The sequence below is a fragment of the Bubalus kerabau genome, chromosome 14 (genome assembly GCF_029407905.1).
Source record: "Bubalus kerabau isolate K-KA32 ecotype Philippines breed swamp buffalo chromosome 14, PCC_UOA_SB_1v2, whole genome shotgun sequence".
NCBI classification, from domain to species: domain Eukaryota; kingdom Metazoa; phylum Chordata; class Mammalia; order Artiodactyla; family Bovidae; genus Bubalus; species Bubalus kerabau.
Genome location: NC_073637.1, coordinates 31008132 through 31035963, shown reverse-complemented (window position 1 = coordinate 31035963; position 27832 = coordinate 31008132). Strand labels below are relative to the sequence as shown.

Below are 27832 nucleotides of genomic sequence, written 5' to 3'. Positions count from 1 at the left end.
TAAAGTAAAGAGAAGCAGAGTAGAGACTATACAAGTTGAAAAAATAATTACAATAAAAAAGAAGCAAAAAGACATTAAAATGACAGACAGAAAAAATTTAATGGAACATTTTTAAAACTGCGCTGTAGAAAATGATTATTAAATAATGGTGAATTTGAGGAGCTAAAACTTTATTATTTTGTAAATGAATATGATTAGTTCCATAACAAGGTTATGTGTTTATTTCATAGTGAACAGGCTGAGATCAAACTTTTAATTTGATTTAGTAATTCAGTCACTAATTCATTTATTTATGTATACTTCCTATTCATGTACTTTTTATATGTCGTGATATTTTGTCTTTTCAACTTATTAGAATATAAATACAAATATAAATAATTCCTGCCCTCTTGGAACCCAGAATCTAGAGATGGAAACAGATAATTAGAGAATAACCTGCTAGTCCAGAGGAAAGGACAGTACTGTGGTAGCAAGGACTAAGAGACTCTATTGAAAATTGACACCTCTGTCTGAATGACATGATAAATGAAACCATCATACAAAGATAAGCAATACATTTGAGTCTATAAAATAAACAAAGCTTCAGAAGCAAACAAAAAAACTTTACCACACAAAAAGCTGCTGCTGCTAAGTTGCTTTAGTCGTGTCCGACTCTGTGTGACCCCATAGACAGCCTCCTACCAGGCTCCCCCGTCCCTGGGATTCTCCAGGCAAGAACACTGGAGTGGGTTGCCATTTCTTTCTCCAATGCATGAAAGTGAAAAGTGCAAGTGAAGTCGCTCAGTCGCGTCTGACTCTTAGCTACCCCATGGACTGCAGCCTACCAAGTTCCTCCATCCATGGGATTTGCCAGGCAAGAGTACTAGAGTGGGGTGCCATTGCCTTCTCCGGCACAAAAAACTGGTACTTAGTAAATAAGAACTCTTACACACTGCTAAGAAACAAACAGTGAAATGGGCCAATGGTCTAAATAATTCTGTCCAAAGAAAAGAAATATAAATGCCAACAAACACATAAAAAATCATAATGCTATACAAAACAGAAAAACACAAATAATCAGTAATTTATTATTGATTATTTATATTAGTAATATTTAAATTACTGATTATTAAGGCAATAATCAGTAATTTAAATATTAGATTGACAAAGATTAAAAGATTGATGATACTGATTCTTAGTGAAGATATAAATGTGAAACAAGTTTTGTGTACACTTGGGCCATTAGTTCAAGCTTTTTGGAAAAAACAGTCACACTCAGAGATGTAATACAGTGAATATTTTATATTTGGCCCAGTATATATTTCAATTCAAAGATGAAAACCCCAATGCTGTATGTAATAGTATGATATTGGAACCAATATAAATATCCATTAGCAGAGAACTAATTGATGCTGTATAAAAAAACAGTATATACACATTCAGGAATACATAAGAATGCTTACATGAACATCAAATATATACCAAAATATGTTGATAGCCATTTCTAAGAAGTGATTAGTGTGATATAGGAAGAATGGGAAAATCTTAATTTCTATTTAGGTACAGCTGCATATTTTGTTCATAAAAAAATGAGACTGATTTATTCATACACTGACAATATCATGAAAAAGGAAAAATATTTTAAGTAAAAAATATTCGAGAGGAGGCAAATGTGATTTTCTATGAATATGGTGTCACATTAGACTTAACCCAGCGAAAAACAATTAAATGAAAAGTAGAGTTCATCTTGTAAAGTGGACAAGAAGTTGGCTTAAAGATATAAATAGGGAACTCTTTGATGGTCCAGTGGTTAAGACTCTGGTCAAGGAACTAAGATTTCACAAGCCAAGTGTTGTGGCAAAAAAAAATATGTATATATATTATATATATATAAAGATATGAGGGGACAGACTGTGTAGGGTGTAAGGGAATAGATGAGGAGAGACAAAAACAGCCCAGAAAATGAAGAGAAACAGAGAAATAGAATAAAATAATCAACCTAGACCTCAGTGCTTTGAAATTCCAGAACGGTACTGATGGTTTAAGCCTTCATCACTTAGCAAATCTCTTATGGTTTGATATGTATATATATATTTTTTCCTCCAAATCTTTTCACTAAGAATTTTTTTTATTATTTAAGCAGAAATCATCATAATCTTCTTTATCAAATCTCACATAGAATCTCTTCTATCTTGTTTTTCTACACTACAAAACAATATCTTTGGAATAACAGAAGCAATTTATTAACTCATCTAATCTTTCCCTTCTTCCCTCTTCTATACCATAGTCCATATCATTTGGTGTCATCTATTTCTGAATGACTTAAACAGTGGAGGTCCTCTTTTTCTTTTAGGACCAAACTACCAGATAATAGAACTAATTTTCTGGAAATATTCACCACGTCCAGCTAAAATTTACTGGTCACTAATTAGAACCCTTGACTTCTTTATACTTTTATTCATAATATGTATCTCTGACCATAAATTTTAAAAAATTCTTTGGATATTTTTGAAGGGATATATCATTTTTCTTCTGCTTGTGTCACCATTTCTCGACTTCTCTAATGAATTTTTGCTAATTGAGTTGTGACTATAACATTATGTAAACCATAGTAATTTTTTTTCTAGAAAAATTAAATGCTAAATTAATTAATTTTACTGTGCACAACATCATCAGATAACTGATTATAAAATCAGGTTCCCAATGCGTAGCACTTTTCCTAGTAATACCTTGCTTTTGATGTGGGTGACTGCTGAGAAGGAAAGGGGTCTCTGCATTCTGACATATGCTTTAAAATTCATGGCCATTTCTCATACCTTAAAAAGCATTTGGTGGGCTGTATAAGCAAAAAGGGGGGATGGGAGGGAGTCTCAATAGGTTTTGCATTAGCTCATTAAATACTAAAATACCATTTCTATTTTACATAATTTAACATGGCAAACTATAAAAAAGGTGAAACCGGCAACCCCTAGGCATGCGTTTTAAAACATCCTCATTTAGATGCTAATTTTGGTTCTAAGTGTATCACTGGCTTAAAAAAAGCCATTAACAACAGGCCAGATTACTTAAAAGGGATTATTAGGCAAATATGTGAGGGTGTTCTGATACCAAGTGGCCCCTTTTATGACCCAATCCAACTACCTTGAGTAAAAAGGGATGAAAGTATTTGTTTTAAAATAGAAGAGAAAAATCGTACAATAGATTTGAAAAAAAAAAGAGAAAAATAGATAGTAATCATCCAAACATAAATCAGGCAGCTAAAAAATTAGGTTACTTTTCTCCCTAGTGCTTTTAATAGAAGAATATGAGTTACAGTAACATCTACAGTGTTTAGAAATGTGAGACATGGGTTGGCTGGATATAATGGTGAAATGAGCTAAAAAAAATCTGTTTAATAACAATTTAATACCCTGCTTTTTAATAAAACCCGCCATGACAGAAAAAGTGAAAGGAGGCAAATAATAGATGAGAGGGGAGAGTATGTTATCTCCAACCAAGACTGAATTCATGGCTGGCAAAAATGATGCTCTAAAGATATTAAGAGGAAACCTGTCAGACAAAAGAGATATACATAAATACATCCTAGTGCCAAAATAAATGAGCGATAGAGGATGGGCAGATGGTTCCTTCTATAGGACATCACCGCTAAGGAACACTGAACTGGCCTTGAAGATGGTTTGCTGCCAAACTCATACCAATTTCTCAGTAAAAGAACAAAGGAAGTTTGACTGGCAGTGCTAAAACATTCAAACCTACGGAAACAATTCCATCTCACCTTTGAACTCATTAGACAATTAGAGTTTCTCATTTCATAATTGACTTTCCTTCTTTCAGTCTCTTACAGATCAAAGTTCTTCTCCAAGAGTCTGCCAGATTAATTTTCTAAAATGGTTCCTTCTTTGTTAAGGTGGATTGCTTAATAGTTTTATACCTTCTCAATAATATAAACAGTAAAGAAACAGGAGTTGTTTCTTACTCATTTTCTCCTGTATATGTAGAGGGTCTTGCCTGTTATAGCTTAATAAATTGTTGAATGGATGGATGGATGGATAAATGGATGAATGGGTGGGTGGACAGTTTTAAATTCTTCTTCATTGTCTACTGAATTTAAAAATAATACTTACCCTGACACTTAAACTTCCTTTTATCTTTCCAACGTTCTTTTCTATTACTTCAGACTGAGCATTATTCTCCAGCCAAATGGATGACTCACTGCTTCCGAAATCTGCCCCTCCTCTCCTCATTCATCTGTGTGCCTTGGCCCATGCTGTGAACTCCATCTGGATTATCATTTCTGCTCTCTGTGTAACTGTCTCTCAAAATCCTACCTGCTTTCAAGTTCCATCATAAACATCAGCTTCTCCATTAAACCTTCCTCTTACCTGAGTGTCATCTCTTTTTTAAACTTTCATGATGTCTGTAATATTCTCTTACCAAAATCTTTCCTTTAATTAAGCTCTCAGCTTGTTTCATCTTCTCTCCTTTTTCTTATTCTTATTATCTTTCTCTCCTTTCTCTCTCTCTCTCTTTTTTTTTTTTTTTTTGGTTTACTTTTGCTCTTTGGCCCAAAACTCCTTAAGGACAACAAATGGAGTATTATTTATCTTGCCATCTCTTCAATATAGTTTTCAAACTGCAAATTTCAACCTGTTAGTGGGTTTTGAGATTAATTTAGTGAGTTTAACATAATTTTTATTAGATTATATATAATAACAAATTCCCGATTAGAAGGGGATAGAAAATATCAGGAGGTATTATATATATTAAAATTAAATATTGTTTCATAAAAATTTAAGTCACATAAATATATTTGCAAGTGCGTACTGTATCATAACAAAATACATTTCTTACTGTTTCTTGCAATCAAAATTTCCCAAATCACTGCCATACAGCACTTAGCTCTGTTAATTGTGTACAATAGGCAATCATGAATATTTTCTTAATGAATGAATGAATTTTCATGAATTTTTCTCTTTCACTATAAGACTACATCAGTTTTATAGTATAATTGATGTATGCTACATCAGTTATATTTATTTCTGCAGGTAGACTTTAGTGTCAAAAACAGCAATGGCAACTCCTGCTTTCCATTCAGGAGTGATGGAAGACTTAACACTGATACAGTGTAAGAACAGGAGAGGGCAATTTCTGCTAAAGTGGGAAGTACTGTTACTTGTTAGAAGCACTCTAATGCTTAGATTTTAAGGTTTTTCTACTTGAATTGTGTGGTCCGTTTCCATTCATTGCTAATGCTTTTTTGTTTCTTAATTCTAGTCTCATGAAAAAGCTCTAAATAAATGTAGATTTCAATTAAAAGAGTCTAGACTGTTATTTATAATTAACCATCCTCATAGTGTGAGATTGTTTACTAGCCAAATGAAATAGAAATGGTGGCTTTTATGATAAATCCGGGGTTGCAGCTTGTTGGAGCACGTTTGACTTTCTGTTCTGCCAACACAGCTGGAAGCAGATGGTGGAAGTGGCCCGGAGCAGCCCTCCCTGGAATAATGGGAAGCCAGGGGCGCCCAGCCCTGTGGGAGGGCACTGGTTCTGCCACTTTTAGGAAACACTTGGACATACCTCTTGGTTTAAAGTATTGTTACCTCTGAACAGGTTAGAGACCCTAAGCTAAAGAGCAGGAAACAGCAAGGGAGCACTGCAGTTTGCAATTAAAGTGATTACTTCATGCACAAACACCGCACCCTTTCCATACCTCCTGGAAGGCTTAGTGGAAGGGAGGAAAAGGTTTTCCTAAACCCTTGAAGGGTCCTAGCTGGGCCTGAAAATTAAACTGACAAACATAGATTAATAAGAGAAAAGCAGACAAATTTATTTAATATAAGTTTTACATGACCTGGAAGCCTTCATTAGGAAGTCAAGATTCAAAGAAACAGTTAAGGTGAATATTTTTGTTCTAAGTTTGATGAAGAGTAAAAAGCATAGAGAAACATGATGGGCCAAAAAAGGTACAAGCTGTGGATAGTAATCTGGGGGAAGATGAGCAAAGTCTGTTCATTCTGGTTCCTCTAGGCACCTCTGTCTTCAGAGACAAGGATGCTGTGTTCCTCCAGGTACAAGGAAGCACCTCTCACATGAGGGTCTTAACACCTGCTTCAGGAGAGAAGGAGCAATTCAGAGAGTCTTGCTATTTATTTATTTTTGACTGTGCTGGGACTTCGTTGCTGCTCTGGCTTTTCTCTAGATGTGGCCAGTGGGGACTTACTCTCCAGCTGCAGTGTGTGGGCTTCTTGCTGCGGTGGCTTCTCCTGCTGGGGGCACGGACTCTAGAGGGCACAGGCTCAGCAGTCGCAGTTCCAGGGCTCTAGAGCACAGGCTCAGTAGTTGTGGCGAATGGGCTTAGTTGCTCCATGGCATGCTGGATATTCTTGGATCAGGGATCAAACCCACATCTCCTGCATTGGCAGGTGGATTCTTTACCACTGAGCCACCAGCAAAGTCCAGAGAGTCCTTCTTGCAGCTACCATTTTTCAAATTCCTCCAAATTAAAATAATCAATATGACAAGGTGTCATTCTTTTAGGGAAGCATGTTCTGAGCCCCATCACTGACATGATAGGCAGATAAGATTGTGCTGTCCTTTAAAAGATTTTAAAGAAGTTTAAGTTATTTAGCTTGAAGGTTATGGTTTATATTAATTAGAGGTTCAGAGTCAATAAGAATGATTATTCAGAAAAATAGTATTCTATCCTCCAGACATGAGAGTAAAAATTATTTTGTTAAAAAGTTAGCATAATTGTCCCTCAGTCCTATTCTGAAGTATTTTGGTTGAGATGACTGTAGATTGTTCCTTGGCATCAGAAGTCAGCATGTGACTTAGTGCTAGTTTTGAACCTAGAGTTGTGTTGTCCAATATGAATTGTTGTCCAGTGTGTCAGTCATGCCTGGCAGTTTTAATCCTAATTTAAATGAGCAGAAATAAAATGATCCTTAGTTGAGCTAGTCTTCTTGACTAGTTGTACATAATAGCTCTCTGTTCTTGGTGTCTACCCTATTGACCAGTTCAGGGATATGACACTTCATCATTGCAGAAAGCTTTATGGAGAGCTACCTCCTTCCATGGTACCACTTTACAAGGTTCCAAGTATCTAAAATCCCAGTGGCCATTTTGAAGTGTTGTACGCTAGTTGGAGGGGCTTCCCAGGTGGTGCTAGTGGTAAAGAGCCTGCCTGTCAACACAGGAGACACAGGTTCAATCTCTGGGTCAGGAAGATCCCCTGGAGGAGGGCATGAAAACCCACTGCAGTATTCTTGCCTGGAGAATTCCATGGACAGTGGAGCCTGGCGAACTACAGTTCATAGTGTTGCAAAGAGTCAGACACCACTGAAGCAGCTGAGCACATGCACACACACACATGCTAGCTAGAACTCTGTTCTACTTTACTGTTTGTTTAACACTGGCATATTCCCCTCCCCCCCCACTCTTCTATTTTTTTTTAATAAGAATAAGAAGTATCCAAAGGCACTCTGTTGAGATTATGAGTAGGTGGGGTAGACATTTTTTGGTGTTTACTAAGTATTTCCTATAGCATATAACTGGGTAGAAATTGCAGAGAAGAAAATTATGAAAACAGACATGATCCCCACCCTCGTGGTGCTAACACAAATAAAAATTAAATACACTCATCTCTGGGTAATAGAATTCCATTGAAGATTAAAAGGGACAAATCTGGGAGTACTGAGGATGAACCAGATCATTTACATTAGTCGACTAATCTGGTAATTTATTTAGTTTCAGAAGTTTCTAAGTTTCTAGTGTTCTTAGACCAAACTGAATAAAATTCTCAGAAACAAAGCACATTGAAGCCTGTGGTCAGGGAGAAAAATAAATAAGAAAGAGTAGACAAATTTGAGAAAGAGAAAAAAGGGAATACCCATTTTAAACAGACCCTTGGAATGGACCTTTGAAAAGACTCAGGACTTTTTCGGTGTATTCATTCATTTGCTTCTTTATTTAGCATTTTCTGTTTGGTAATGTGATAAAAATCCTGAATAAAACAACTTCAGGATCTATTTGAGTTCAGCCTGTAGTCATGAGACAGCTGGAATACACTGGAACAAGATGCAAAATTTGAATGCCTCATCTGTGTATTCAGTTCAGTTCATTTCAGTCGTGTCCGACTCTTTGCAACCCCATGAATCGCAGCACGCCAGGCCTCCCTGTCCATCACCATCTCCCGGAGTTCACTCAAACTCACGTCCATTGAGTCAGTGATGCCATCCAGCCATCTCATCCTCTGTCGTCCCCTTCTCCTCCTGCCCCCAATCCCTCCCAGCATCAGAGTCTTTTCCAATGAGTCAACTTTTCGCATGAAGTGGCCAAAGTACTGGAGTTCCAGCTTTAGCATCATTCTGGGAGTAGGTTGGCCAAAAAGTTTGTTTGGGTTTTTTGGTAAAATGTTACAAGATGGATACTTAAAGAGATGGATAATCCCTGTTCTGTTACACTTTTGTGATGCCCACTTAAAATGCAGAAGCCTTGTACACTCCCAAATGAATTTGGTTTTATCCTGTCTTTTTCTGCTTTGGGCAGTTTTATCAACACAGCTGTTTGCTTGACCCACAGGATGGAATGAGGGGAGAATATATGGGGTTGGGAGAACATGTTGACTATCTCTAAGACTTTGTCTAAATGGACATTTATATGGTTAGATTGCTACTTTTTTTTTTTTTTTTTTTTTCCTGCTAAGGCAGAAATAAATTTCCCAGTTGTGGTCAGATGCAATCTAGTATCAGTGTTCTGTCCTCCTAGACAGCTCTTCAAATAACTTCTAAATACATGTCTTTCTGAACACTGGTGTTTCTATCTTTCTTGCTAAAAAATGCTTTTGCCCAGTTACCATATGCTTTGCTGGTCTTTTGTGCTTCTAATCCTGTTGTATTTGTGGCCTTGTTTACAAAACTAATATGTTTCGTTAATTTTTGTGACTTGTATACCAGGCACACTTGTTGATTTCAACCATCTTTGGACCATACTTTAAGTCAGGAGACTCTGAAGAATTCTCTCAATAACGTTTTGTTTTTCCCTTGTGAAAGTATTTGAAAGCTCAACCCATAAGCCCAAAAGGACAGGGATTCAATCTGGTTCATTGAAGTTTCTCTATCACCACGCATATGAGCAGATGACTGGCACATAATTTGCCACCTCCCATCTCCCAAAACACACACCTGTTAAAAGGATGAACATGGATAAGTTAATCAGAATGTAATCTCATGACCTTTCCTCTTACAGTTTTTTGCAGTTTTTGTCGGAGTCATTAGAATGGCACTATAGTGTGTATTGCAGATTGTACTGAGTATATTCCTCTGTCCCTAGTATATTTGAAAGAAATCACTCTGTATTTATCTTATCTTCTCTCAAAAGATGAAGATAGGGCTGGTGTCAGATTCTGGACACTGAAATGGGCGAATGGTTTGGGTAATGGCTTGGAGTTTTTTTAGGTGGATATGCAAATAATGGTATGATTCTTCCTGGAAGAACAGACTTTTCTGGGCTTGAATCCTGGCTCCACTACTTGTTAGTTCTATCAGTTCAGTTCAGTTCAGTCTCTCAGTCATGTCCGACTCTTTGCAACCCCATGAATCGCACGCCAGGCCTCCCTGTCCATCACCAACTCCTGGAGTCCACTGAGACTCATCACGTCCATCGAGTCGGCGATGCCATCCAGCCATCTCATCCTCTCTCGTCCCCTTCTCCTGCCCTCAATCCCTCCCAGCATCACAGTCTTTTCCAATGAGTCAACTCTTCGCATGAGGTGGCCCAAGTACTGGAGTTTCAGCTTTAGCATCATTCCTTCCAAAGAACACCCAAGTTCTTAGACCTTAGCAAATTCATAGCTTCTCTATGCCTCAAAATTCTGCTTTGCAATATGAGGATGATAATACTAACTATCTTACATACATTGTAAAATACAACTGTGCCTATGAATGCTCAATTAATTTTAGTTGTTATTCTTTTTTAAAATATTTTTTTGATGTGGAATATTTTTAAAGTCTTTATTGAATTTGCTACAGTATTGCTTCTGTTTTTATGTTTTGATTTTTTTGATTTGAGAGGCATGTGGGACCTTGGTTCCCTTACCAGGGATCAAACCTGCATCCCTTGTGTTGGAAGGTGAAGTTTTAACCACTAGATCACCAGGGAAGTCCCTAGTTGTTTTTCTTTTACTTCCCTGAGATTGTGAGCCTGTTGCCAAATGTAATCAATGCTTAAACCTTTAAATGAACACACAAATGAATACATGGTGCATAGTGTAAAACAGAGTTTTGTGAGAATTTTTTCTCCTGCTTCTAGAATAGAAGTATATGGAGAAAAGATACATACCACCCAACATCAAGGCCCTCTATGCTGTGGAAAAGAGATAGCCACACATAAGTCATCTTTTGCTTGCTAAAATGAATTGTTTTATTGCCATTTATTCATTGATTGCATACTGCCAGATTTTTGAATCATTAGATTGCCTAAAGATATTGTTTCTATATGTATTGAAAGACAACAGGGGGATTTTCTTTACAAGAAGTAGATGAGCATGGAGACGGAAGTTTATTTTGCTAAAAATTAAAAAATAAGAAATAATACTAAACATAGATAATAATAGCAATTAGCATTTATGACGGAGAAGGCAATGGCACCCCACTCCAGTACTCTTGCCTGGCAAATCCCATGGACGGAGGAGCCTGGTGGGCTGCAGTCCATGGGGTCGCTAAGAGTCAGGCACGACTGAGCGACTTCACTTTCACTTTTCACTTTCATGCATTGGAGAAGGAAATGGCAACCCACTCCAGTGTTCTTGCCTGGAGAATCCCAGGGATGGGGGAGCCTGGTGGGCTTCCGTCTATGGGGTCGCACAGAGTCGGACACGACTGAAGCGACTTAGCAGCAGCAGCAGCAGCATTTATGAAGTATTGTGTACCTTTATATATTTATATAAATCATCTCATTTGATCCTCACAAGATCTGTACGAGATAGGAACCCCTATTATCCCATTATGATGAAATTCATGTTTGGGAAAGTTAACTTAGTCAATGTCGCATAGTAAAATGCGCCTTTGGACCCAGGCATATTGATTAAGAAAATGGCAGTTTAAGATGATACTATCATAGAGTGGAAGAAAGATTTGTCAGCCGTGATCTGGTGCACCTGTTATCTGAGAAAAACAAAAGTTCTGATTTATAGCATTTGTTGATTTCCACAATGGAAATGCTCCCATCACGGTCAGCTTCAAAGAGTCAGTGTGACATCATCTAGCTTCTAAAACCTTGGATCTCAGCAACCAGCTCCAACCATCTCCAACACAACTTTGGTGAAGATAACCAACCCCTTGGAGTGGCTGGGGTCTCACAAAGTGGCTGGCGTCTCACACAAGATGCTGGGTGGTGGCAGGGGTACGATTAGGAAGTTGGCAGGATGCACAGCAGGGAAGACATTTCACTGTAGCGCATGTGATAGCAAAGAGAATGAATCTGGGCTAAGCAGAGAATGTTCATGGCCTCAGAAAGGAAGAATTTGAATTTAGAATTGTTTGGCTGAGAACACGAGGAGCCCATTGCTGATAAGGACACAGACTTGGTCTAGGGACTTATGATATTAAAAAAGAGACAAAAGCCCTTCTTTACTAATTAAGATAGATTTGATGGCAGAAACACTTGTTATTTTCCTTAGTTGAGAGAGAAAACAAATAATAGTCATATTCTCTATCTTTGTGAATTCATAGAAATTTTCCTGCAGAAATATGTCTGAAAGTGATTTTGACTATGAAAGCTGAAAAAGAAATTCATTGCTCATTTACCTGCCTTTGACTGTTTCTAGAATAAGATGTGATATATGTGCATGTGTATATATGCATATACATGTATAGTTCATTAATATGTGGATATCTGACAAAGCACCATGTGATAATGATGCATCTAACTTTACATTTACCAAATGTCTGCTAGCCCACTGTTTCCAATATTTACCTTCTGGAAACTTGCAGGTTGTAAAGTGAATAAAAATTAGTTGTGTATGGGTGCTCATCAGACATTAATGGAAAAGGAAATGGCAGCACACTCCAGTATTCTTACCTGGAAAATCACACAGACAGAGGAGCTGGGTGGGCTACAGTCCATGGGGTTGCAAAGAGCCCGATGCTGGTGAGCTTCTGAGGACAGCACATGTAAATGTATTGTTGATTCCCTTTGCTGTACAGCAGAAACTAACACAACATTGTAAAGCAACTACTCTAATAAAAATTTAAAAACAAAGACGTAATTTTATATGAAGGGTTACTTCTCAATCTGTTACAGTAGCTGGGTCTCAGTTTCCACATCTTCTCCCATGTTAGAGCTTTTGAAAAGCTGAGGCACCACATGTAAGAAGATCTAAATGAATGGTCTCACAGGGGTTTACATGGGGCTGTTGTCTTTAGATCACAACTTCCACAAATGATTTTTAAATATTTAATTAATGACCTCATGTAATGTGATATGTCAAAAAGTGGATAATCATATACATTTTTAAATTGTTGAAAAATTTTATTTTATTTGAATTCAAATATGAATACTACATTTTTTTTTCTTTTCCTCTTTTGCATTCAATTTTGGACCTTAGTATTTTGGTTACAGACCTTAACATTTTCCATTTTCCCATGTAAATAATAAATTAAAGAGTGTTATAGACAAACATATCACTAATGTATAAAGTGTTATTGTAAATGAAAAAGAATCAGCCAGCTCAATTTTAACGTCATTTCTTAAAGCCTTGTTTCAAATCTCATTCAAGTGCTTTCTTGTCGTTAACAATAACAGAAGCCAGCAAAACAAAATGTGTTCACTGGGTTGATATTTAGACAAAATTGAAGACTGTGTACTTCTGATATCCATCTTGTTTGACCCAGATAAGACAAAAGTGGGGGAAGGGGCTCAAGATGGTCTCATTTTGTCCACAATCAGAAGTCTTTCTGATTCAGTATGTGGTCTGAAAATAATGGGCCAGATGCACATCTCGTGGGAATCTTCCCATCAGTCTGTTCAGTTCAGTCGCTCAGTCGTGTCTGACTCTTTGGGACCCCATGGACTGTAGCATGCCAGGCTTCCCTGTCCATCACCAACTCCTGGAGCTTGCTCGGACTCATGTCCATCAACTCGGTGGCCATCCAACCATCTTTTCGCATCGTTACATGATTGAGGGCATGGGTCTGATGCTTTATTAATAAGTTAGATATGTGGAAATTCAGGTGTTCCAATTCAAGAACTCCATGAACTTATTTCATTGTTGTGTTGTGCAGTAGTAACGTGTCTTTGTTTTTTAAAATTTAGCTTGAAGTTTAGTTAATTTTTAAAAAGTTTCCCACTTATTGCAACTTTAGTTTGGTGAGTAAAACATCTCCAAATCACTGGTTTTCATAGATTTAGGTTTTCAGAATATTTTCAAACACTAAATTAGATTTCACAAATAAATGCTTTAAATTCTAGCTTTTATACTTCAGAGTGACAATGTGTATATAATTTGTGATCATTTGAAAAATATTGTCTCTGTCCAAAATCACTCAACAAATTTTTTTGCTATTGAAAAGAACATGTTCTTATATTTAAGAACATTGTTTTTCTACATTTACAAAATGCTTTCATATCAAATCCTTGAACGATGACTGTTATACTTGAATGAAAATATGAATGAATTCATTATTTCATTTTATTCCCACATCTACCTTGAGAAACTCAGTTTTGTGACTCTTACCTTTCAAAGGAGGAAATTAAAGTTCAGAAGCCACAAAGTTTTTACGGGCAGAATGGAGTCCCCAAACCAGGATAAATTTAATCCCCAATTCAGTCCTGTTTGGTTTACATTGTTAATTCATAAACTATAAACCATCTTGTCTGTTCATGTCTATTCTAGACAATATTACAGCATGAATCTCATTGTAAAACATGTTTTAAATTTGTGGGAATACTCATTTTTCCGATACCTGGTGGCTCAGATGGTAAAGAATCTGCCTGCAATGCAGGACACCTGGGTTTGATCCCTGGGTCAGAAAGATCCCCTGGAGAATGGAATGGCAACCCACTCCAGTATTCCTGCCTGGAAAATTCCATGGATGGAGGATCCTGGTGGGCAAAGAGTCAGACATGATTGAGAGACTGATTTAGCATGTACACATGGACATTTTGCTGTCTAGAAACAGGAAATCCCTCACCTTAAAAGATAACTCTTTTTTCTGTGAATAGTCCTGAATGTGAACATCTTCTGTACATTGTGAAGTGTTTTCCTAACCATTTTCAAGCCTTACTGTGCATAAGAACTGCTTCAGCAGCTTAAGGTCCCTGTGAGATTCACATTGGGTTCATCTGAGTAGCATAGAAATTTACAAATATATTAAAGAATTTCCAAGTGATTCTGATGAGATTCTTTGAATAGAGATACCCTTAAACTTCACTTACATGTCTAATACAATTTAAAATAAATTGCTATTGTGTTTCTAATGCCTGTCTTCTTTAAGTATAATGGGAAATTATAGGGGTAAAAATGCTTTGGAAAAACAATATCATGTGGAAAAACCCAAACAAACTCTTCGGTCAACACAATATATACATAATCTTGAGAGGAAAGAACGTGTTCTTAAGAAAACGGTGCAAGTGCAAATAGTTTTATTATCCTAACAGTTAATACTTACTGAAGTTTTCATCGATATTGGTTGCCTTTTTCTGTCTAATGTTTATATTTTATTATTTTCTCATTCTACAGTTGAAGCTTAGAAAAGTTTCTTTCCTCGGGTCAGCCAGTAGCACAGCCAAATTTCAAACACATTTTATTGCCTTGTTTAAAAACTAAAGAGTTTTATTTTCTTTTGTAGACAAGAAAGTCTTCTGGAAACTTTATGGATATAATACCATGAGAAAGATACATGTCCACATTTAGAGGTAAGGACAACTGTTTTATCTAGTAATGTATTTTTTTTTAATCTAGTATACATTTTATCTAGTAATGTATTGATTCATTAGCCTTCTATTGGTCAGCATTACTACTGTCATTGTGTTTATCAGGTGTGTGTTAAAAAATAAAAAATTGACTCCAAAGAAAGAATCATTTGTATTGTCTTCTGAAGTTATCTTTCTGTGACCTTACCTCTCTACAGAAGCCTTGTAGGATGAGCTACTATTGAAAATTCAGAGAGAAAGGGATGGAAAAAGAAGGGGAAGACCAGGAGACTGATGACTCATTCTGTCCATTTCACAACTTTTTTCAGAGCCAACTGAGTAGTCTCTACATGTTAGGTCTATATCAATTAATTCAGAACATACCAAGGGTTGGTTTACACATTAAAAATTTTAGAATAATGTATGAATAATTGTCTTTTTATGATGGTGTGCTTCTTTTGAACTGTGTGCCTTTTTAAAAAATTTATTTATTTATTTTTATTTACGGCTGCGCTGAGTCTTTGTTGCTGCACCGGCATTTCTCTAGTTGCGTTCTGCAGGCTCTTGGCTGTGGTGGCTTCTCTTGCTGCAGAGCACAGGCTCTAGGGCACGCGGGTTTCAGAAGTCACTGCAAGTGGGCTCAGGAGTTGTGACTCCTAGCTCTAGAGCATGAGCTTAGCAGTTTTGGGGCACAGACTTGTTTGCTCCTTGGCATGTGGGATCTTCCCAAACCAGGGATGGAACCCATTTCTCCTGCCTTGGCAGGTGGGTTCTTCCCTGCTGAACCAGCAGGGAAGCCTTGGTCATGTGCTTTTTAAGACTTAACACAATTTAGCAACCTGAGTTCTAATTTTTCCAGGTTGAAATATTTCTCTTTTGGTGGTTATCACTGTAGGGGAAAAAAAAAAAAAGGTGGGGGGGGGGGACTCATTGCTCTTGGTTTCCTTAGCTAGTATTTCTCAACCATAGACACACTCTAAATTCATTTGAAGATGTTCAAGAACCACAGTGCACAGATTTTATTGGAGACTGGTTATAATCAACTGAATCCTTTACTGGAACCCAGGCATATATTTTAAAGCTTCCAGATGATTCTGGCGTGAACTATAATTTTACTCCATTTTGGGAATTTAACATGAAATTGGAGCCTGCACCATAGTTATAAGTGGAAACTGAAAACAACAACCCAAGCAAAACTGATCTCTTAGTATTTGTAATCATTAAGAGAAGCTTTGGCTATTGAAGGGTAAACTGAAAGCTTTGTGTGGACCAACATAATAAATTCATGAAATTTATATGAGGAGAGAAAGGTTTTCAGGTAGAAATGTGAATGGTTCCTAGAGAAATAGAAATGCTACTCAGATAACCCTTGAGAATCTGAGGATAAAATTACACTTCAAACATCACCTGGGTAACATCTAACCTTTTAATGTCACCAATCTGAGTGATTTTAATCCTGATTCTTAAAGAGTTGAAATTTTACTTCATGTTGGAATTTTGATCAATGCTCTGTTTTCGAACAGAACAATATCTTTTTAAAAAATTAGCAAATTTCCTTACAGAGCTGTTGTTGCTTGGTTGCTAAGTTGTGTTCAGCTCTTTTGTGACCCCACGGACTGTAGCCCACCAGGATCCTCTGTCCATAGAATTGTCCAAGCAAGAATACTGGAGTGAGCTGTTGTTCAGTCTCTAAGTTGTGTCCGACTCTTTGTGACCCCATGGACTGCAGCAAGTCAGGCTGGCTGCAAGCAAGACTTCTCAGTGCTTCACTATCTCTGGGAGTTTGCTCAAACTCGTGTCCATTGAGTCAGTGATGCCATTCAACCATCTCATTCTCTATTGCCCTCTTCTCCTCCTGCCCTCAGTGTTTGCCAGCATCAGGGTCTTTTCCAATAGGTAGGCTCTTCTCATCAGGTGGCCAAAGTATTGGAGTTCAGCATCAGCACCAGTCCTTCCAATGAATATTCAGAGCTGATTTCCTCTAGGATTGACTGGTTTGATCTCCTTGCTGGCCAAAGGATTATGAAGAGTCTTCTCCAGCACCACAATTCAAAAGCATCAGTTCTTCAGAGCTCAACCTTCTTTATAGTCTAACTCTCACATCTGTACATGACTACTGGAAAAACCATAGCTTTGACTATAGGGACCTTTGTCAGCAAAGTGACATCTTCGCTTTTTAATTTGCTATGTAGGTTGGTCATAGCTTTCCTTCCAAGGAGTAAGTGTCTTTTAATTTCATGGGTGCTCACCGTCCACGATGATTTTGGACAGAAAATAAAATCTGCCACTACTACAACTTTTTTCCCCTTCTATTTGCCAAGAAGTGCTGAGACAAGATGCCATGATGTTAGTTTTTTGAATCCTGAGTTTTAAGTTAGCTTTTTCACTGCCCTCTTTCACCTTCATCAAGAGGCTCTGGGTAGCCATTCTCTTCTCCAGGGGATCTTCCTCTCCCAAGAATCAAACACAGGTCTCCTGCATTGGCAGGCAGATTCTTTACCACTGAGCCACCAGGGAAGCTCTAGAGAACTGTATTCTTACTGAAATAACAGCATAGTTTTTGTCCTAAGTCACTTTTATGACCAAAGAAAGGCAAAACTTTGAAGCAAAAAATCACATGATATTTTTTACTAATTCCGTCAGCTCATGTTGGAGTTCTGATCACAGGATATTACATATTTGGCTTCACTTAGAAGGAGAATTCTTTGATTTGTCAAGTGCTTGATTCTTCCATAAATGATAGGTAACTTGTAGAACTTGCTTTAGAATCTTAGTTGAATATTATCGGATCCTTTTCACATGTCACCAAGGTGTACTTGAATTGAATATATGTGTACTAGCTCTTAGACAAGTATTCCTGGATCAAACAGATCCTAACCATCTTAATGTGCCAGTGGGTGCATCCTAATGGCTGGTGTAAAGACACACAGCCAGGAATTACTTTGATTATGGGGGTTTGAAGGAGTACCTGTGATTGACTCCTGCAAGGCTAAGGGCCGTCTCCACTGTGGAGGGCATTTACTGTGATGGACTCTTTAAGTGATCTCAACAGGATATCATGAGGCTAAAATGGGCTTATTTAGACATTCTCTTGCTAAGAATGATTTCTAGTTTTGAAGTCGTTATGAAAAACTTTCATGGTTCCCCCTGTCTTTTCCTCACACAAATCCTTATTTTTGTGATCTACTTTTATCTCACTCATTTCCAAGGAAAATTGTTTTGGCACCGTCTGGTTTCCTAATTACTAAGCTGTTTCCTTTTGGCCACAGGTTAGCTCTTTTCCTCCCTTCCCTCCCTCCTTTTCTTCCTTCTTTCCTCCCTTTCTCTCTTATTTCCATGTTTTTCTTTCTTTCACTGTCTTCCCACTTCTCTTTCTTTCCTCTCTCCCTTCCTAATTACAGTTGTTGGCCATAACCAGAATATGACTTAGCTGAGAAGTATCTGTCGAATGCTGTAAGTACTGACACTTCCCAATTGTTAGGGGTTGTTTTGAAGGGCAAAAACTGAGCTATTAGTTCAGCGTATTTGAGCTTCTTTCTTTTTTCTAGTGCTTTTATCTAGTTTCTGACTTTAAGATCCTTTGCATCATTTTGCAAGGTTTTTATAAAGTCATGCCTTTGTGAGGATGTACTGCTTTGTTGAATCTCATGGAATTTTTATTGATTTGCAGCTCCTTCATCTTGGGACAAATCCTCAGTTACCTTGGATGCTATAGTTTGTGTGTTATCATTCCCTTTATTGTTGCTATATATGTTCTCTTTGACATTTTGATTTTCCCATCTTCAAGCAAAGGTTTTATCTTGAGTTTTCAATGCAGTGCTTTATGTGTGAATACTTTTCACTGAGGTGAAGTTTTTCTTTTAAATAAAATTATTAGTAATTGTATTGTTCTTCCCTTAATTGGGTCTATTTGGTAGAGTTTATAAAACATAACTGGCAGCTGTATTTCTCTTTATGTGACCGATGGTCTGAATTTGTCGCTTTCCCTGAGTCTATAAGCTACATCTTGGCTTCTAAGCTTTTATGGAAGTTAAATGTCTTTTCTACCTATTTTACAAGTTGGTTTTGAATCCTAAATGGAATAGTAATTGATAACTTTTTGTTAATGCTAAAGCATTGTGTAGAGGTAAAGGACTACTATTAGCTGAAAAAAATGTATCTCTGAATCAAATATAGGCTTTGAAAAATATCAGACATTTAGTGAAATTATATCATTTGATGAAATTAAGGGAAAAAAGGAAAAAGGAGGAAAGAGGGAACATACATATATATAGAGTCCAAGTGGTGAATGTATGAAAGGTCAAAACATTGAGAAAAAACAGTCACTGATGTAATTTGAGACAATATCTAAAAAAGGAAAAAAATTGGAAGTAATTCAGTTGTACAGTCTGTAATGACAAAATTCCTCACAAAAATGAGAAGAAATTTATATGTGTTGTTTTAGTGAACATTTTTCTTCCAGATTTAAGATACAATTGACGTATAGCACTGTATAAGTTTAAGATGTACAGTATAACATTTTGACTTGCATAAGTCACGAAATGATTGTCACAATAAGTTGAGTGAACACCCATCATCTCATATACATACAGCATTAACTAGAAAAATATTTTCCTTGTGACAAAAACTCATAGGATTTACTCTCTTAACTTTCACATGTAGCATACAACATTGTTAATTATCTTTACCATGTTTTTCATGTCCATGACATCTCTAGTACTTATTTATCTTATAACTGAAGGCTTGAACCTTTTGACTGCCTTCATCCAGTACTCCCTCTCCTCATTTGCTGCCTCTGGTAATCATAAATATGATCTCTTTTCCATGAGTTTGTTCGTGTATTTTTGAAGTGTTAAAATTGACCTACAACACTGTGTTATTTCCAGGTACACAATATAGTGGTTCGCTATTTCTGTACATTTCAAAATGATCACTATGAAAAATCTACTTGTTATCTGTTACCATACAAAAGAAGTTACATAATTATTCCCCACACTCTACATTTCTGTCTGTGAATCAGTTATTTTGTTACTTAAAGTTTGAACCTCTCAATCTCCCTCACCTGTTTCTCTCATTCCCTCTTTCTTATACTTTTCTGGCAACCAGTTATTTGTTCTCTGTACCTATGACTCTGTTTCTGTTTTTTTTTTTTGTTTTGTTTTTTATTTGTTTTTATTGATGTATTTTTTTAGATTTCACGTGTGAGTGAAATCATAAGAGTATTTACCATTCTTCCTGATTTATTTCACTTCGAAAGCTACCCTCTAGGTCCATCCATGTTATCACAAATGGCAAGATTTTATCCTTGTTTATGGCCAAGTAATATTCCATTATATATATATATATATATATATATATATATATATATATATATACACACAAACACATACATACACCACTTGTTTATCTACTTATCTATTAATTATCTCTTAGGTTTCTTTCATATCTTGCCTACTGTAAATAATGCTACAATGGGTGCATACATCCTTTAGACTTAGTTTTCATTTTCTTTGGGTAGATACCCAGGAGGAGAATCACTGGATCATGTAGTAGTCCTACTTTTAATTGTTTGAGGAGATTCTATACTGTTTTTCATAGAGGCTGCACAAATTCACATTCCCACCAGCAGTGTGCTGGGATCCCCTTTTCTCCAAATCCTGACCAATACTCATACATCTTATGTTCCTTTTCTTCTCCCACTAAAATTCCTATCACATGTAGGAGGATATGCTTTAGGAGGTTTCACCTGTCTCTTGGCTCTGTTCATTTTTCTTTTTCTTTTCCTTTTCTGTTCTTCAGACTAAATGACCTCCATTGACCTGTGTGAAGTGTACTAATTATCTTATGTGCTCAAATCTGTGGTTGAACCATTTCAGTAAAATTTTCTTTTGCACTGTTGTACTTTTCAACACTAGGGTCTCTATTTGATTCTTTCTTATAATTTGTATCTCTTTACTGATATTCTTGATTTGATGAGACAACTTTCTAGTGATTTCCTTTAGATATAGGTACATAATTTCTCTTAGTTCTTTGGTTATATTTAAAATACTTGATTTAAAGTTTCTGTTTAAAAAGTCTGATGTTTGGGCTTCTTCAGGAACAGTTTTTGTTAATTCTTCTTTCTTTTTTATGGGCTCTATTGTCTTGATTCTCTGTGAAAATTGTAATATTTTGTTGAAAACTTGGCATTCTGAACATTATAATGTGATAACCCTGGAGATCAGATTCTCTTTCCTTTCCACAGCTTTTTGTTGCTACTTACTGGAGTACTTGTTTGGTTATATAGTGACTTTTCTGCATTAATTTTCTAAAGTCTGTATTCTTTACTGTGTATGGCCCCTGAAGTTTCTGTTCCATTATCTTAGTAGATAGATAATGGTTTGACAGAATTTTTCTCAGCATTTCAAAACTGAGAGTCAGCTCGTTTGTTCTCATTTAAGCATTCACCTGTTTGCTATAAACATTTGACTAGTTTCTAGAGTTCTCATGAACTTGACTTTGACTGTTGTGGCCAGTGTATTTGCTGCTCATGTGGAGGAATAAGCTTGTGGCATTTCCTACTTCTTCTCTTTCCCTGATGTTATTCTGCGTATACTGACAGTCTTCACAATAAGCAGCTCTTGTCTGAGATAATGCAGATAGAAACCCATGAACTCTGCTGCCTTTCTCATGCATCCATCTGCTGCATCTGGATTCATGAGAAAGTCCCCAGGTGGGGACAAGTGGGTCTACTTACAGCAGAATGCCTGGCCTGTTTGTCTGTTGCAATCCTTCCCACTGCGTTCCCACAGTGCCGATCCAGCCTCTGCTCATGAGATGGCACTTAGAAAAGCTTCTCTCTCCCCTCTGCTCCTGTGACAAAGGTTCTTATGCCTTTTCTTGAAAATATCATGCGTTACTAACTTTGTGACTGGGCTCACAAATTTCCTTCAAAATTAGTGACTTGTTTTTTTGTGGAGTCTTTCTTAATAATGATCATTTTTTAAATGCTCTCTGTGATTTTGATTTAATAGAAAAGTAACTATGTTTTCTTTGAAAATAGTATTAAAGCTTTGATAGCTTCATGCCAGGGCTTCCCTGGTGGCTCAAATGGTGAAGAATCTGCCTGCAATGCAGGAGACCCAGTTTCAATCCCTGGGTCAGGAAGATACCCTGGAGAAGGAAATGACAACCCACTCCAGTATTCTTGCCTGGAAAATCACACGGATGGAGTAACCTGGCGGGCTACACCCCATGGGGTCACAAAGGGTCAGACATGACTGAGCAAATAACAGTCTTTCCATCCCTTCCTAACAATTATTGGCACTTCCATTTACAGTCTGGTCTATACATCAAGAAGAAGGTGATCTTCTAAAAGTACAAATCAGATCACGTCCCTCATTTGTTGAAACCTATCCAAAATTGCCCACCACTTCAATGAGATAAAAACCTCTTGCCATGTCCTGCACAGTACCACATAACCTGGCTTTGCCTCCAGTTTGACCTTGTTCCTCTCCCTGAACTATGTGGTTCTAAGCACACTGGCTTTCTGGATGGATCATTCTGCTTTTAATGGGAACTCAGTCCTGTCATGGGGACTTCGTGCACTGCTTGGGATATTTTTCTCGAAATTCGTTGCCAGGCTGGCTTTGCCTCCTCATTAGTCTATGTGTAACTATGCATTATGGTCTGAATTTTGTTTTTCCCCTTTTCATATATTGGAGTACTAACCTTCAGTACCATGGAATGTGACTGTATTAACTTTCCAGGGCTGCCATAACAAAATATGACAGACTGGGTGGCTTAAACAACAGAAAGTTATTTTTTCACAGTTCTGAAAGCTAGAAGTCCAAGGTCAAGACGCTGACCATTTCTGTTCTCCTGCGTCCTCTACCTTGGGCTGACAGTTCACCACCACTCGAGCTGTGTGCTTAACCTCCTCTCTGTGGCTGCACATTTCTGGTGCCCTGTCCTCTTCTTATAAGGATGCCAGACCTTTTGGACTTATAGTCCCATCCTTACACTTTTATTTAACGTTAATTCTCTCTATAAAGATCCTATCTCTAAAGATAATCACATTGTGGTTTGGGGGTTCAACATATGAATGTTTGTTTGTTTGGGGGCTTGGGACAGTTTTTTTTTTTGATTGTGCCCCCGACCAGGAATTGAACCCAGGTCACAGCAGTGCAAGCGCTGAGTCTTAACCATTGGACCCCCAAGGAATTCCCTTAACATTCAGATTTTGAAGTGACACAGTTCAATACATAACACTGACTGTATCTGGATTAGGGTTCTCAAAATCTTTACAGCTGAGCCAATGGGGAAGCCCTTTTAAAGAGGTAATTAAGTTAAATGAGTTCAAAGACTCCATGATCCTGTCCCTGAAAGGTAAGCCCATGTAAAAAGGGGTTTGTCGTGTTGTCTCTGAATATCTTCAGCACCCAGCAAGTGGACTGGCCCATAGGATTATGCTCTGCCCACTAAATACATAAGCCGGTGATGGATGGACTGATGGGTAGTTAAGTGGGTGAATCATCTTCCAGACAACAGACTCAGAAGAAGTGAGACATGGACTGGGTAAATTGTGATGAAACTTTCCCTTCTAAGTGTCCTGCCTAGGGAAGAACAGCGAGATCACAGAGACAGGATGGTTTTAGGTCAAAGGGTATTGGAAGCTGGAAGAGCCTGGGAGAATGCATGAGAGGAGAAATAGAGACAAGCCAGCTACAAGGACTAGTTGAACAACTACAGCTATAGCGTTGTAAATAAAATGTAGTAGTCTTCCCATGTTGTTATTGTTTAGTCTCAAATTCGTGTCCGACTCTGTGGCCCCTGGACAGTAGCATGCTAGGCTCTTCTGTCCGTGGGATTTCCCAGGCAAGAATAAGTTGCCACTTCCTTCTCCAAGGATCTTCCCCATCCAGGGATAGAACTTGAGTCTCCTGCATTGGCAGATGGATTCTTTATCATCTGAGTCACCTGGGAAGCCCCATGAGAGTACAGCAAATAGGAGAGTGGTTATTGGCTTAGGAACCTGGTTGAAAGGGAAAGCAAGGCTATCCACTGATGTCCAAAAAACCCAGATCTCTGGTTCTGACTGTAATGGGGACCAGATCTTGCTTTCTAGTGCAATTCACCCATCTGTTCAGTTCCAAATGATCTGGCCCTCCTTTCCTGTGCGTGAATTGAGAATGCCCCAGTCCTTGCTGCAGTCCGACATCTCTCACCTCCACACGCCACACAAACTCTCTCCATGTATCCCAGATACCTGGCAGTGTTGTCTGGTTTATATTTCTCCACTGGACCCCTTGCTGCGGCTTCTTGCCCAAGCTGACTCAGCCACGTTTTCTGCAGTCCCTAGTATGAAGAATTGACGTTCCATTAAAATGATAGAGACCAGGGTCTTTGCTCAGGTCTTAATAAAAGGCCATAGGACAGGAAAATAGGTTACGAAACTACCATCTGGCACAACAACTTTTGAGGAGAATAGCCCCAGAAATTCAAAGAATATAAATAAGAAAGAAAATCAAAGCAAAAAATTGAAAAGCATATATTCAATATTATAATATATAACTATTAAAGCACACTAACTCTAAATCAGTCTCATGTATTTGTGTTTTATTAGATTAATCCACTGCAGTTCAAGGTCCATACAAGCAAAAAGTATTAATATGAATTTTCAGCCTGAACCTGAAGATTAGCTTGTAAGATGGCATCAGATACTGTCATGGCACTCTTCAAACCTCATTGAACCTGTATTGATTCGAGTACCCAAGTGGTAAATGACTTTTAAAAATCATTATTCAGAAATGAAAATGAGTCCGAATAACCAAGTTCAGTTTGGGGGACAACTGAGATATAGTTACCAATGGAATTCAAGCTTTCTTATGGAAGCTTTGATTTCTAAAATTTTTCATTGGATTCTATTTTCTGAATAGTGATAATGAATGTTTGATTTTTAAGCATTACCTCATTAAATTTTTACAAACTTGTGAGATAATCACAATTATTATCTGAATTTTATCCGTGAGAAAACTGGTTTACTCCTTTGCCCTAAGTCTGTAGGTGGCAGTCAGGATTTAGACCCACACGGTTTGAATCCAAAAAAACTTTCTGTAAGCATTTCTTTAACCATTGCATATGCTGACTTAAAGGGAAAAGACTTATAAACTTTTAAATAAATTACATATACAATTTACAATAAAAGTTTATTTTCTTTATGCTTGTATTAATAGTTACACATTTTGGTAGCTATTTTATAATTCTATATTTTTTATGCAGATAATGTTTTCAGCCTAAGCCAAAAAAAAGCATATATGGTCATATATGCATTATGGCATTTTATTGGTTGACTGATTGATGTTTAGTCACATACCTGCTTTGAGTTCCTGATTTAAACTTTTCCCTGGTTGGCAGAGATAAGTTGAGAATGGCTTGGCAATTCCTGTCTCTAATTGCTGCATGTATAACGAGATGTTATTTGTTTGTAGAGTTGGTATTCAGACACAGTTCCATTTCTCTTTTGTTCACATTATTCTGCTTTTCAGCGACAGTCCAAGCCTCATAGTCATGTTTTGATTAAGGGACTAATGCTTTATTAAATTTTGAATAGAGTCTGTTATCAGTGTAGTGTTATTCTTATTGAAATAGCAACATAATATTCTTTAGCTGCTTTGTGAGAGGAGAGCAGAATGCGATTTCTATCCTCCCTCTGATTCCTGGTTGTTTACAGTGGTTGAAATAATTCTTTCTGTGAAAGGTTCCCAATTTTAGTTTGAGATGATACTGGGTTGTATCACCGATTCTATTATCATCAAATACATTGGCGGTGTGGTCCCACCTATTCCAGTTTTATTACTTCTTGAGAGAAGGGGATACATTTACATGAAATACTGATTTCTACTCTGAATTCTGCTTAGTGGGTCCTGGAGATGCAGTTTATTTCTGAAAGCCAGATAACTGCTTCAAAATTTTCCTTGTGATTTCTAATTCTTTCAATACTGCTTGGTCAGCAAAACATAAGATCTTGTGAATATTTCCCCCCCACTACAAAAGACGCATGAAAGAGGCCAGGGTTTGGAATTCATCGTCCTCACAGATATGCAAACCACTCAGAAGTAGCTCATTGCTATCAGTATCTGTAAAAGCTGTTGTTCAGTTGCTCTGCTGCTGCTGCTGCTGCTACTAAGTCGCCTTAGTCGTGTCCGACTCTGTGCGACCCCATAGACGGCAGCCCACCAGGCTCCCCCGTCCCTGGGATTCTCCAGGCAAGAACACTGGAGTGGGTTGCCATTTCCTTCTCCAAGGCATGACAGTGCAAGTGAAAGTGAGGTCGCTCAGTCATGCTCAGATCAGATCAGCTCAGATTAGTCGCTCAGTCGTGTCCGACTCTTTGCGACCCCATGAATTGCAGCACGCCAGGCCTCCCTGTCTATCACCAACTCCTGGAGTTCACTGAGACTCATGTCCATCAAGTCAGTGATGCCATCCAGCCATCTCATCCTCTGTCGTCCCCTTCTCCTCCTGTCCCCAATCCCTCCCAGCATCAGAGTCTTTTCCAATGAATCAACTCTTCGCATGAGGTGGCCAAAGTACTGGAGTTTCAGCGTTAGCATCATTCCTTTCAAAGAAATCCCATTGCTGATCTCCTTCAGAATGGACTGGTTGGATCTCCTTGCAGTCCAAGGGACTCTCAAGAGTCTTCTCCAACACCACAGTTCTTCGGTGCTCAGTCTTCTTCACAGTCCAACTCTCACATCCATACATGACCACAGGAAAAACCATAGCCTTGACTAGACGAAACTTTGTTGGCAAAGTAATGTCTCTGCTTTTGAACATGCTATCTAGGTTGGTCATAACTTTCCTTCCAAGGAGTAAGCATCTTTTAATTTCATGGCTGCAGTCACCATCTGTAGTGATTTTGGAGCCCAGAAAAAAAAAGAGTCTGACACTGTTTCCACTGTTTCCCCATCTATTTCCCATGAAGTGATGGGACCGGATCCCATGATCTTCGTTTTCTGAATGTTGAGCTTTAAGCCAACTTTTTCACTCTCCACTTTCACATTCATCAAGAGGCTTTTTAGTTCCTCTTCACTTTCTGCCATAAGGGTGGTGTCATCTGCATATCTGAGGTTATTGATATTTCTCCCGGCAATCTTGATTCCAGCTTGTGTTTCTTACAGTCCAGCGTTTCTCATGATGTACTCTGCATATAAGTTAAATAAACAGGGTGACAATATACAGCCTTGACGAACTCCTTTTCCTATCTGGAACCAGTCTGTTGTTCCATGTCCAGTTCTAACTGTTGCTTCCTGACCTGCATACAAATTTCGCAAGAGGCAGATCAGGTGGTCTGGTATTCCCGTGCTCAGTCGTGTCCAATTCTTTGTGACCCCAAGGACTGCAGCACGCCAGGTTTCCCTGTCCTTCACCATCTGTAAAAGTAAGGAAGAAACGATTTTGAATCCTTGTATCTCACAACTTTATACTGGATGGTTTTATTAATTTATATGTTGTAGTAGCCTCGGTAATATATTGAGAGCATATTCTGTGTGTGTATTGAATACCTACGTGCATGCTGCGTTGCTTCAGTTGTGTCAACTCTTTGCAACCCCATGGACTATAGCCCAGCAGGCTTCTCTGTCCATGGAATTCTCCAGGCAAGACTAATGGAGTGGGTTGCCATGCCCTCCTCCTGGAGATCTTCTCAACCCAGGGATCAAACCCATGTCTCCTGCATTGGCAGATATATTCTTTACCACTAGTGAAACCTGGGAATATCTAGTAGCATTGAAATGGTTGATTTGGGTCCTAATGTGGCCACCATAGTCCAAACTATTTCTACAATGTCTCCTTGGAAACTGCTGGATGATCTTAGAACATTTTCTTTATAGATATTCATCCTCCAAAGTGAAATGTATTTATTTAATACTTATGATATCTGGAGCCCTAAACTGATTAA

At 37.9% G+C, this 27832-nt stretch overlaps 1 long non-coding RNA gene across 1 annotated transcript in view; it reads left to right on the top strand.

Annotated features, from left to right (window-relative positions):
- LOC129626724 (uncharacterized) overlaps positions 1-27832 on the top strand; it is a 237891-nt gene that overhangs the window by 164732 nt on the left and 45327 nt on the right. The window contains exon 3 of the long non-coding RNA XR_008702159.1: positions 14829-14895. This is a non-coding gene — a long non-coding RNA (uncharacterized LOC129626724). The remainder of the gene's footprint in view (positions 1-14828; positions 14896-27832) is intronic.